This window comes from Piliocolobus tephrosceles, chromosome 21, assembly GCF_002776525.5.
Source record: "Piliocolobus tephrosceles isolate RC106 chromosome 21, ASM277652v3, whole genome shotgun sequence".
Lineage (NCBI taxonomy): Eukaryota > Metazoa > Chordata > Mammalia > Primates > Cercopithecidae > Piliocolobus > Piliocolobus tephrosceles.
The window spans coordinates 39,942,646-39,955,753 of NC_045454.1; the positions used below are offsets into that span (position 1 = coordinate 39,942,646).

Sequence of the window (13,108 nt, forward strand, 5' to 3'; positions counted from 1 at the left end):
GGCCAAGCTGGAACTGAAGTTCTTTCATTCCAACGTCTTACCCTCTCTGCCATCGAATGACTATCCTGTTAGAGTACATAGGGGCCAGGCGCGGTGGCTCAAGCCTGTAATCCCAGCACTTTGGGAGGCCGAGATGGGCGGATCACGAGGTCAGGAGATCAAGACCATCCTGGCTAACACGGTGAAACCCTGTCTCTACCAAAAAAAAAAATACAAAAAACTAGCTGGGCGAGGTGGCGGGCGCCTGTAGTCCCAGCTACTCGGGAGGCTGAGGCAGGAGAATGGCGTAAACCCGGGAGGTGGAGCTTGCAGGGAGCTGAGATTCGGCCACTGGGCGACAGGGCGAGACTCCATCTCAAAAAAAAAAAAGAGAGAGAGAGAAAGAGAGAGGAAAGAAAGAAAGAAGGAAAGAAAGAAGAAAAGAAAAGAAAAGAAAAGAAAAGAAAAGAAAAGAAAAGAAAAGGAGCTTTTATTATTGTAGGGGCTCCAGAGATTACATCCAGTCCCCTTTTAGCCCTTAAGTGAGACCTTCGCCAGGATCAAGAATCCAAATTGACACCAGATAAATTCATGAGGAAAACATATAAATTGTATTAGCTGTATGTGTTCATGAGATCTTCATAAGAGTGTGAAGTCTGAATAACTGGCCAAAGTAAGATGCTTGTATACATGTTAGATAAAGAGGGATACATTTAGGGTGAGGTGGGTGGATTGCTTGAGGCCTGGAGTTCTAGATCTGCCCTGGCAACATATCAAGGTCCCTGTCTCTACAAAAAAACTTTTTTTATTTTTATTTTTATTTTTTCCTATATGGAGTTTCGCTCTTCTCGCCCAGGCTGGAGTGCAGTGGTGGGATCTCAGCTCATTGCAACCTTTGCCTTCTGGGTTCAAGCAAGCCTCCAGGCTCAGACTAGGATAGCTAGGATTCAGTAGCTAGGACTCAGTAGCTAGGATTACAGGTAGCTAGGACTCAGTAGCTAGGATTACAGGTATGCAACCACCACACCCGGCTAATTTTTGTAGTTTTAGTAGAGACAGGGTTTCACCATGTTGGTCAGGCTAGTCTCCAACTCTTGACCTCAGGTGATCCGCCCGCCTCGGCCTCCCAAAGTGCTGGGATTACAGGCATGAGCCACCATGCCTGGCCTAAGAAAAAAACTTTTTTAATTAGCTGGCCAGGGTGGTGCACATCTGTAGTCCCTGCTATTCGGGAGGCTGAGATGAGAATTGCTTGAGCCTAGGAATTTGAGGCTGCAGGGAGCTATAATTGTGTCACTGCACTCCAGCCTGGGTAACTGAATGAGACCCTGTCTCAAAAAAAAAAAAAAAAAAAAAAAGTTGGAAGACAAAGTTTTGGTGAAGATGTGAGATTCTCACTGGCCTGGAACACCAAGCGAGAGGGGGCTTGAAGCTGCTTGGGTGCCTGGGAAGAGCTGCCAAGGGGCCTGTCCAGTCTGGGGAGTGGCCAGGCCAGCAGGGAAGACAGCAGGAACATCCCTCCTAGCTGAGATATGTCCCCAGCTTTTCAAAATTTACAGGTCAGCTGCCAGGGAGGGAGTCACCTGGAGCAGGGGGAGTCACCTGGAGCAGGGGATAGGCTCACTCGGGTTATCTGGGACAATTACAGGTAACCTCAGTCTGTCTGAGGCAGCCTGAGGGTGGGGCAGAGAATTTCCCAGGAGCCCTGTGGGGTGGGGTATGCCTGGCTGTGTGGGACCTGCTGAGCCTGGACAAGGCAGCTCTGAGCGTTAAGGAGACCGAGCTAGCTCATCCAGTCTGACCAGAAACCCAGGCTCAAGCTTGGGATATGAGGCCATGGGGGAGGATCCTAGCTCCAGCCTCCCAGTCTCAGGGACGGGGCTGGCTTAGTCATCGTGGAACCATTGGGAGGTGGAGGGATGCGTGTGCCTGTCCCACCCTCCACCCCAGGGATGTCCAGAGAGTCATGAGAAAGAGGGACAATGACCAGGCATAGTAGCTCATCACAGCACTTTGGGAGGCAGAGGCAGGAGGCTCACTTGAAGCCAGGAAATGGAGACCAGCCTCAGCAACATAGCAAGACTCCATATCGGCAAAAAAATTTAAAAATTAGACAGGCATGGCGATGTGCACCTACAGTGCCCAGCTACTTGGGAGGCTGAGGTGGGAGGATCACTTGAGCATAGGAGTTCAGGGCTTCAGTGAGCTATGATCACGCCACTGCACAGCAGCCTGGGTGACAGAGTGAGACCCTGTCTCTAAAAAAACAAACAAAATAAAAAAGAAAAAGAAGAAAGGCCAGGCACAGTGGCTCACGCCTGTAATCTCAGCATTTTGAGAGGCTTAGGCTAATGGATCACTTGAGGCCAGGAGTTTGAGATCAGCCTGGCCAACATGGTAAAACCGTCTTCACAAAAAATACAAAAATTAGCCAGGTGTGGTGACACATGCCTGTAGGCCCAGGTACTGGGGAGGCTGAGGCGGGAGAATTGCTTGAACCCGGGAGGTGGAGGTTGTAGTGAGCTGAGATGGCACCACTGCTCGGCAGCCTGAGTGAAAAAAAAGTCAAGTAAAAGAGGCACAAGCCTGGGAGAAAGGAGGAGAATCAATGAGGATCCCAGGCTGCATGCAAAGATACAGCAGTGCCCACTCAGTGCTCAGAGAACAAAGACCCTCCCATGAACACCCCCAATACAAGTGGCCTCATCACAGCACCTGCCGCCCTGCCCCTGACAGAGCTGCAAAGCAGAGAGAGGTTACATTATATACATGTAACAAATGTTCTCATATACGCCATGTACATGCACAAATAAGTGATTTTCTTGAGACAAGGCCTTGCTCTGTTGCCCAGGCTGGAGTGCAGTGGCATGATCATAGCTCACTGCAGCTTCAAACTCCTGGGCTCAAGCCACCCTCCCGCCTTGGCCTCTAGAGTAGCTGGGACTACAGGTGTGCGCCCCCATGCCTGGCTAATATTTTGCAGAGATAGGGGAGGGGGTTGGTCTCGCCATGTTGCATAGGTTGGTCACGATCTCCTAGCCTCAAGTGATCCTCCCACCTTGGCCACTCAAAGCTTTTGGAATTACAGGCATCAGCCACTTTGCCTGGCTCAATTTTTTTTTTTTTTTTTTTTTTGAGACGGAGTCTCAAAGTCTGGCGCAACCTCGGGCTCACTGAAACCTCATCCTCCCAGGTTCCAGTGATTCTCCTGACTCAGCCTCCTGAGTAGCTGGGACTACAGGTGCACCCCACCACCACCAGCTAATTTTTTTTTTTTTTGAGACCCAGTCTCGCTCTGTCGCCCAGGCCAGAGCACAGTGACATGATCTCTGCTCACTGCAAGCTCCACTGCCTCCCGAGTTCACGCCATTCTCCTGCCTCAGGCTCCCAAGAAGCTGGGACTACAGGCGCCCGCCACCACGCCCAGCTAATTTTTGGTTTTGTATTTTTAGTAGAGACGGGGTTTCACCGTGTTTGCTAGGATGGTCTCGCTCTCCTGACCTCATGATCTGCCCGCCTCGGCCTCCCAAAGTGCTGGGATTACAGGCGTGAGCCACCACACCCGGCCTAATTTTTGTATTTCTAGTAGAGACAGGATTTCAGCATGTTGGCCAGGCTGGTCTCGAACTCGTGACCTCAAGTGATCCGCCTGCCTCAACCTCCCAAAGTTTTGGGATTACAGGCGTGAGCCACTGCACTTTGTGAAACCCGTGGTTAAAACCTGTGTCTACCAAAAATACAAAAATTAGCCAGGTGTGGTGGCGCACGCCTGTAGTCCCAGCTACTTTGGAGGTTGAGGAAGAAGAATCATTCAAACCTGGGAGGCGGAGGTTGTAGTGAGCTGAGACTGTGCCACTGCACTCCAGCCTGGGCGACAGAGTGAGACTCCCTCTTACAAAAAGAAAACCTCCCAGACTGAAGAGAAGCAGCCCCAGGGGCATGCACCCTCAGCTTCCCCCTCCAAACTGGCTTCATATCTAACCCTCATGGGAGGGAATTTCTGGTCCCAAACAGCATGACAGCACTTTGAACATTCCAGTATCTGTTTATAAGGTAGTGTCCGCAGGGATTTGGAAGGTGTCTGGAGAATGCTTGGAAGGCAGCGCGCTGACTTCAGCAGCCTCCCCCAGCCAGCAGCACGAAGGGGTGAAAGGGTCCCAGGAGCCCCACCCCACCTACCGCCACCTCATCCTGAGTCTGAGAGCTGCAGCCGGCAGAGACCAGGCGGTGAGTAATTGCAGGTTTGCTTCAAGCCTTCTGGGTCGTGAGAAACCAAACCAAGTTTCACTCCGGAAGGGCGTGCCTCCGCAGCAGGGGAGAAAAGGAAGGGGGTTGGGGGTGGGGTGGTCTCAGGTGGAGGTTAGCAGCAAGCTGGCGTGGAGCCCAGGCTTCAGAGCTTACCAAGCCCCAGCTGCTGGGCCCCGGCCCCTCTGGCCTCTGACACACCCCTGACTAGGCGCTCCCTGCCCTCGGGTCTAAAGGCTGAAGCAATGAGCCATTTCCTTTCCTGTGCACTCGGCCAGGGCCCCGCTGATTCCAGACACCAGCAAGGACGGGTAGTGCGGAGTGGCTGGGGGCAGAGGGAGGAGACTTGCAGCAGCCTCTCCAGTCTAGCAGTTTGATCATGCTCAGTAAATAATGTTTACAAAACAAGTAAATAAACAAGTCAGGGTGGGGCACGGTGGCTCACGCCTGTAATCCCAGCATTTTGGGAGGCTGAGGCAGGTGGATCACGAGGTCAGAAGTTCAATATCAGCTTGGCCAAGATGGTGAAACCCCATCTCTACTAAAAATACAAAAATTAGCCGGGCATGGTGGTAGTTGCTTGTAATCCCACTCCTCAGGAGGCTGAGGCAGAGAATTGCTTGAACCCAGGAGGCGGAGGTTGCAGTGAGCCGAGATCATGCCTAGTCTGGGTGACAGAGTGAGACTTCGTCTCTAAAAATTAATAAATAAATTTAAATAAACAAGTGAACAACAAACAACTTTGTCTTTATCCAGCCCCTGGACTGAGGGTGCACAGATTAACCCCTGGGGAAGTTTTCATCCTGCAGAAAGGGGAGAAGAGAGGAAAATGAAGTGACCTGGTGAGTGAGCAACGCTGGATGTGAAGAAAGAGAACAGGCAGCCCAGGAGTGGCAAGGAGACCTGGGGCACGGCTCTCAGCTCCCAGAAGGAGCTGGTTCCTTATGTGAGAACCTCAGCACTTTGGAAGACCGAGGCGGGAGGATCACTTGAGCTCAGGAGTGAAAGACCATCCTGGGCAACATAGCAAGACCCCTAAAAAAACGAGTGAAGAGCCTACTTTTTATCCTGACCCAGGCTCATGGGGAGGGTTAAGTGAATGCATGGAAGTGACCAAGTACAGCATAGCTTCGGGGCCTGCGGCTGCCGTAAGCATGAGTGAATCTCTCTCGTGACTATGGGGGAGGTTATCTTAGCTGTAAAAAACCGGAAGCCTCCAGGGCAGAAGCAAAGTCTCTGGGGCCTTTGGAGGCTCTCAGAATCTTCTGAGGGCATTTCTCAGACTGTGTAAACAGAGGGGACTTGGCTTGAAGCCTCAATTAACACAGCAGCTAATTCCCCCAACATAACTTCTCAGGGATCCCAGGAGGAAAAAACTGTTTCCAAGGCTCCCAGCTCACTCCTGCCCCTTAGGCAGCTCCTAGACTGCCTGTGTCCTCTTGGTAGGCCCCTGGGAGTACTTCTCAAGCCAAGGGAAACTGAGACCCAGGATGCCAAGGGAACTGGTTCAGGGATCGTGGCCCCTAAATAAGCCCAGCAAGGCAGCTAGAACAGTGATTTGCAGACATGGCTGTTCCTTGGATTTACCTAGGATGCCTGGGTTCCCCGACCTCATCCCTGTCCATGCCCTGGAGATTCTGGTGTAACTTATCTGGGGAAAACGTGGAACATCTCAGAGCTCAGTGCACAGGCTTCTCTCAGGCTAGCCCTGCCCTGTCCCTGACTGCACAGCCCTCAGCAATAGAAGAGAAAGCCCTGTAAGTCCATTAAGTGAGAAAAGGTGTGATTCACCTCACCCCTGCTAATCACACTCACAAAAGCCTCAATTAACACAACAGTTAATTCCCGCAACAAGATTTCACCTCGGGCTGCCTCTCCGCCTCCCCATAAGGTGGGACCTGGGAGGTGCTCCCTGCAGCTACACCCCAGGAAAGGGTTAACAGGAAGTGCCTGGCGTCCTGCAGCACAGAAGCCCCATTGTTTTCCAGCCCGTCCCCTCCCCCTCGTCCAGGAAGACCCTCCGGGGAGCCCCTTCCAAGTGCCCTGGAGTCTCTCTAGGCTGAAGGCCAGCCCATCGGGAGAGTGTGCACCGGAAAAGGAAACTGGCTGGGTGCGGGCTGGGGAGGCACAGCTGTCACTGACGCATCTTAGGCGGGGGGCAGTTTCCCAGGAGGGGCGCTCCACCTTGCCCGCCTGGTGTGTGTGGGAGGGGGTCAGCCCTCCCTACAGTCCCCATCTGGAAGCCAAAAGCCTTTTATTTGGGGTTCTTAGGTAAAACTGGATCTCCTGCCTCCCTCCAGCCATGGCCCCGCCCCCACCCCACCTCACCCCAAGCATCCCCTGGGTCCGAAAGTTTAACATCCCGCCCCTCCTCCATCTGATTTCAGATCACTCCTCCAGGTCCTGTCAGCTTTTTCTGATTAACTGTGCTGGGTGGGGTGGCCTGGATGGGGTGGGGGTGGTTGTAGGAAGGAGAACTGTTGGCAATTCCCTGGGAGCCCGTGGGGGCGGGCTGGCTGAGGGTGAGCAGCTGGCAACCAGACAGGCCGAGGCCCTGGGTGGACAGGCCGAGGAGAAAATTAATTGGTGCCAGTCAGGTGGCCAGCCGACTGGGAGGACGGCACCGCAGGGGGCCCGGCCAGACGCTGAGGTGCGGGAGAGCTGGGGGATGGGGGGACAGTGAATGCTGGGATTATGTCTTAACGAAGACTCAACAATGTACTGGGGGAGGGGCCAATTGGACCAGGAGGCTCGAAGACAAGGCAGGGAAGGGCAGCAGGGCTGGGGCCCCTGAGGGTTTTTTCTGAGAAAGGGATTCACCAAAGGACCAGGCGGGGAGCACGATGTGGGGAGGCCTCAGCTCCCTTGGACATAAGTTTGGGGAGACACAAACGCCCCTTAACACATAGGTGGGAAGACCCCCTAGGCTGAGCCTCAGGAAACAGGAAAGGTCCTAGAGCGCTTCTGGACACAGGTGGAGGAGGTCTGGGCTTCCCTGGAGAGGGGGGGGGGGGGGGGGGTCTGAACTCATCTGGACACAGGTGGAGAAGATCCGCTCTCCCCCAAACACAGGTGTGTGGATCTGAGCTCCACTAGACACGGCTATGAGGGTCGTGGCCTCCCCTAAACGCTAAAAAACCGGGGAAGGTGTAGGTTTTCCTGAGCACAGCGGGTTCTGAGGTCCTCTGGGCTTCCTAAGTACACGTGGAGGTTTCAGCAACCCCCAAGCCAAACAGAATAGTGTGAGACTCAAACTCTGGCAAGTCCCATTACTCTTTCATTCTCTCGTCCCTTTTTCCCTGATTGGGAGCCGAACCCCCGAGGGCGGTGCAGAAGCCGCGACTTCCCCACCCCTCTGACGCCCCCAAGCCCTGGGCGCGGCCTCCGCCTCCGCCTTCCCGCTGCGCCGCAAGCTCCGCCCCCCGCCTCCTTGGGACAGGCAGGGCGGGTACGGGAAGAGGGCGTGGCCCGAGCAACTGACCACGCGGGGAGTTCTTGGAAGTCGCGGGTTGTACCGCCCTGGGGCGGAGCCCGGGGAAAAGCCAAAGGCGGGAGTCAATTTGCATGCCCCGCCCTTGGGCGTGATAGACACAGGACGGCTCGGCCCTGCATAGTGACGCCCTACCCATCTCCAACGCTAGGCCTCCCGCTCAATTTCCTTGGCAAGATCAAGTCCCCGCCCTGCCTGGCTAGCAACTGGGCCGCGGCGTGGCCTGCGTCGTCCCTGCCCCCGGGCGGGTGGACTTCGCCCAAGGTCCTGGAACCGGGTAAACCGGTCTAGGTGCTGCTTCTGGGTTGGTCCCGACCTGTGGCCCGGCCCTTTCCCATATCTACAGAGGCTGAACTGGAGCGCCCTTCCCATGAGTCCTGCACGGCAGGGCAGGGCAGAGTGGGGAGAAGACTTCGGGATGGAGGACCCGACTAGAGCTGTCCTTTATTTGCTGTCTTGCAGAGCAAAACTTTGGGCCTGTTTCCTCATCTGTACTCAGTGGACGTTAAGAGGACAGATCTCAAACGAAGGTTGCAAAGGCATCATTCATTCACAAAAACCACTTAGTTAACCATTTGCTAGACTTGGTCCCTGCCATCATGGAGACCATAGGCTACAAGAGGAGACTAACTCAGAAACAACGGTTTAATTCTACAAAGGTAAAATTGCACTTGTGATAAGCATTATGAAAAAAAAATTATTTTATTTATTTTTGGAGACTGTCTCGCTCTGTCGCCCAGGCTAGAGTGCGTTGGTGCAATCTCAGCTCACTGCAACCTCAGTCACCCAGCCCCGGATTCCAACGATTCTCCCATCTCGGCCTCCGGAGTAGCTGGAACTACAGGTGCACGCCATCACTCCTGGTTAATTTTTGTATTTTTAGTAAAGATGGGCTTTCACCATCTTGGCCAGGCTGGTCTCAAACTCCTGACCTCAAGTGATCCGCCTGCCTCAGCCTCCAAAAATGCTGGGATTACAGGCATGAAACACGGCTCCCAACCCCGCAAAAATTTATTTTATTATTATTATCTTTTGAGACGAAGTCTCGCTCTGTTGCCCAGGCTAAAGTGAAGTGGCGTGACCTCGTCTCACTGCAACCTCCACCTCCCGGGTTCAAGCGATTCTCTTGCCTCAGCCTCCCAAGTAGGTGGGAAAAAGGCTTCTGCCACCACGTCTGGCTAATTTTTGTATTTTTAGTAGAGACGGGGTTTCACCGTATTGGCCAGGCTGGTCTCCAACTCCTGAACTCGTGATCCGCCCACCTTGGCCTCCCAAAGTGTTGGGATTACAGGTGTGAGCCACCGCGCCTGGCCTCATTTTTTTTGAGACAGAGCTCTGTCGCCCAGCTGGAGTGCAGTGGCGCAATCTCGGCTCACTGAAACCTTCACTTCCAGGGTTCCGGCGATTCTCCTGCCTCAGCCTCTGGAGTATCTGGGACTACAGGCGTGCGTTACCATGCCTAGCTAATTTTTGTATTTTTAGTAGAGACGAGGTTTCACCATGTTGGCCAAGTTGGTCTTGAACTCCTGACCTTGTGATCCTCCTGCCTCTGTCTCCCAAAGTGTTGGCATAACACGCGTGAGCCACCAAGCCTGGCCAAATGTTTTAAAGAAAGTAGCTCTTGATCCGAGTGCCAAATATAGGGGTCTTGCCTCCCATCAGAGACTGAATAAATAAATAAAATAATACCAGTCTGGGCAACATAGGAAGTCCATCTCTACAAAAAAAAAAAAAAAAAAAAAAAATTAGCCGGGCATCCTGGCGTGTGCCTGGGGTCTCAGCTATGCTGGAAGCTGAGATGGGAGGATCCCTTGAGCACTCGACTTTGAGGCTACAGTGAGTCTTGGATCACGCCACTACACTCCAGCCTGGGTGACAAAGCAAGACCCTGTCTCAAAAATAAAATAATTAATTAATTAATTAATTAAAATACTTTAGGAGGCCAAGGCAGGCGGATCACGAGATCAGGAGATCGAGATCATCCTGGCCAATATGATGAAACCCCGTTTCTACTAAAAATACAAAAATTAGCTAGGTGTAGTGGTGGGTGCCTGTAATCCTAGCTACTCGGGAGGCTGAGACAGGAGAATCACTTGAACCTGAGAGGCGGAACTTGCAGTGAGAGGAGATCGTGCCACTGCACTCCAGGCTGGGTGACAGAGAAATACTCCATCTCAAAAAATAAAAATAAAAAATAAAAATAAATAAAATAAAGGGATCCTTAGGCCGAAAGAGGGTTAGACAGGAAACACTTCCCTAAGGATTTGCCCTTTGAGTTGAGATGGCTTCACTAGGTGAGCAAGGAAGCTGAAAGATCTCCAGGAGGTCAAGGCATAGCCAAAGGCCATGTGGCTGAGAAGACTGTGGAAGTCTGAGGGACAAAAAGCAGGTCCATGTGGCGTGGTGCATCATGGTGATGCACGATTCAGCCAGAGGTGGGATGGCCCGAGATCAAGCAGGGCCTTGCGGATCACCATAGGAGTTTGTGCCTCTTCCAGAAGCAGAATTTTCCAAATTCTGGGACACTGTGGCAAAATAATTCAAGGTTATTTATTTATTTTTATATTATTATTACTATTATTATTATTATTAATTTTTTTTGAGACAGAGTCTCGCTCTGTCTCCCAGGCTGGAGTGCAGTGGCCGGATCTCAGCTCACTGCAAGCTCCGCCTCCCGGGTTTACGCCATTCTCCTGCCTCAGCCTCCAAAGTAGCTGGGACTACAGGCGCCCGCCACCACACCCAGCTAGTTTTTTTGTATTTTTTAGTAGAGACGGGGTTTCACCGTGTTAGCTAGGATGATCTCGATCTCCTGACCTCGTGATCCGCCCATCTTGGCCTCCCAAAGTGCTGGGATTACAGGCTTGAGCCACCGCGCCCGGCCTATTATTATTTTTTGAGACAATCTCACTCTGTTGCCCAGGCTGGAGTACTGCAGTGCGATCTTGACTCACTGCATCCTCTGCCTCCCAGGCTCAAGCGATTCTCCTGCCTCAGCCTCCCAAGTCGCTGGGACCACAGGCACTCACCACCATGCCTGGCTAATTTTTGTATTTTGAATAGAGATGGTGTTTCACCATGTTGGCCAGGCTGATCTCAAACTCCTGATCTCAGGTGATCCGCCCACCTCGGCCTCCCAAAGTGCTGGGATTACAGGCATGAGCCACTTCACCCAGCCCAATTCAATATTATTTAAATAACATAAACTGAATCTCTCCAAATTTCTCCCTTTTCAACTTGCATCCCCCTTCTCTGCCCAAACATAGTTTTCTTCCCTTGGAAACAATGTGTCATTAAGCCTGGCTAATCTCTCTTTGAAACTTAAACCTGTTACTGTTTCAGCAGGATCTTTTGACATTGTTTTATTTTCATTGTAACCTTTTAAAAAACTGTTACTTTCTAAATAGGGAAAGTGATTAATAAGTGGGCTAACTCAAAGAAAACTATTAGATGAATACAGTTAGCTGGGCATGGTGGCATACGCCTGCAGTTCCAACTACTCCAGAGGCTGAGGTGGGAGGACTGCTTGAGCCTAGGCGGTGGAGGCTGCAGTGAGCTATGATGGTGCTACTGTTCTCCAGCCTCGGCAACGTAGCAAGACCCTGTCTATAAATGATAATAATAGTACAGTTGTTATGAGAAATCACAAAATCCTGACCCCTCAACCATCTGAGGTTTGAGAAATTCTAAGAGTAATGTAGAAGCCACTGATTTAATGAGATGATAAATATTAAGCATGTAACACCTGTTTACCCAAAACCGCCTCATTCACTTATTCAGGCCCAGGCTGGACATTGGTGAAATTAACAGAATTAACTTCTGAGTTAGGGCACAGATCCTAAGTAAAAAATAAATACCTGCACATGCAGTGGCTCATGCCTGTAATCCCAGCACTTTGGGAGGCTGAGGCAGACAGATCACCTGAGTTCAGGAGTTCAAGACCAGCCTGGACAACATGGTGAAAGCCTGTGTCTACAAAAAATATGAAAATTAGCCAGGTGCAGTGGTGTGCACCTGCAATCCCAGCTACTCAGGAGGCTGAGGTGGGAGAATCTCTTGAACATGTTAGGAAGATGTTGCAGTGAGCCAAGATTGTGCCACTGCACCCAGCCTAGGCAATAGAGCAAGACCCTGTTCAAAGAAAAGAAAGAACCAGGCGCGGTGGCTCATGCCTGTAATCCCAACACTTTGGGAGGCTGAGGCGGGCGGATCATGAGGTCGAGATCGAGATCATCCTGGCCAACATGGTGAAACCCTGTCTCTACTAAAATACAAAAAATTCCGGCCAGGTGCAGTGGCTCATGCCTGTAATCCCAGGACTTTGGAGGCAGAGGCAGGTGGATCACCTGAGGTCAAGAGTTTGAAACTAGCCTGGCCAACAAGGTGAAACCTCCCTGGCCAACAAGGTGAAACCTCATCTCTACTAAAAATACAAAAATTAGCCAGGCATGGTGGCGGGTGACTATAATCCCGGCTACTCAGGAGGCTGAGGCAGGAGAATTGCTTGAACCCTGCAGGTGGAGGCTGCAGTGAGCCAAGATTGCGCCACTGCACTCCAGCCTGGGTGACAGAGTGAGACTTCGTGTCAAAAAAAATTAGCTGGGCTTTCGGCTTGGAGGAGACCAAGGTGCAACTTTCTTTGGTCATCCAGAATCCAGGTTCTTCTGACACCAGCCACCTCCACCATGCTGCCAAAGTTCAACACCAACGCGATCAAATTCGTATACCTGAGGCACACCAGGGGTGAAGTGGGTGCCACTTCTGCACTGGCCCCCAAGATTAGTCCTCTGGGTCTGTCTCCAAAAATGACATTGCCAAGGCAACGGGTGACTGGAAGGGCCTGAGGATTACAGTGAAACTGACCATTCAGAACTGACAGGCCCAGATTCAGGTGGTGCCTTCTGCCTTTGCCCTGATCATCAGAGCCCTCAAGGAACCACCAAGAGACAGAAAGAAACAGAAAAACATTAAACACAATGGGAATATCGCTTTTGATGAAATCATCAACATTACGTGACAGATGCGGCACTGATCTTTAGCCAGAGAGTTCTCTGGAACCATCAAAGAGATCCTGGGGACTGCCCAGTCTGTGGACTGTAATGTTGATGGCCGCCACCCTCATGACATCATAGATGACATCAACAGTGGTGCTGTGGAATGCCCAGCCAGTTAAGAAGCACAAAGAAAAATATTTCAATAAAGGGTCATTTGACAACTGGAGGAAAAAAAAAATTAGCCAGGCGTTGTGGCATGCGCCTGTAGTCCCAGCTACTCAGGAGGCTGAAGCAGGGGAATTGCTTGAATCCGGGAGGCGGGGGTTGCAGTGAGCGGAGATTGCGCCACTGTACTCCAGCCTGGCACCAGAGCGAGACTCCGTCAAAAAAAAAAAAAAAA

At 51.8% G+C, this 13,108-nt stretch overlaps 1 pseudogene; it reads left to right on the plus strand.

The window, feature by feature from the left end:
• The first annotated feature begins 12,342 nt into the window (after window positions 1-12,342).
• On the plus strand, window positions 12,343-12,887 carry LOC111523804 (annotated as a pseudogene).
• The last annotated feature ends 221 nt before the right edge of the window (window positions 12,888-13,108 follow it).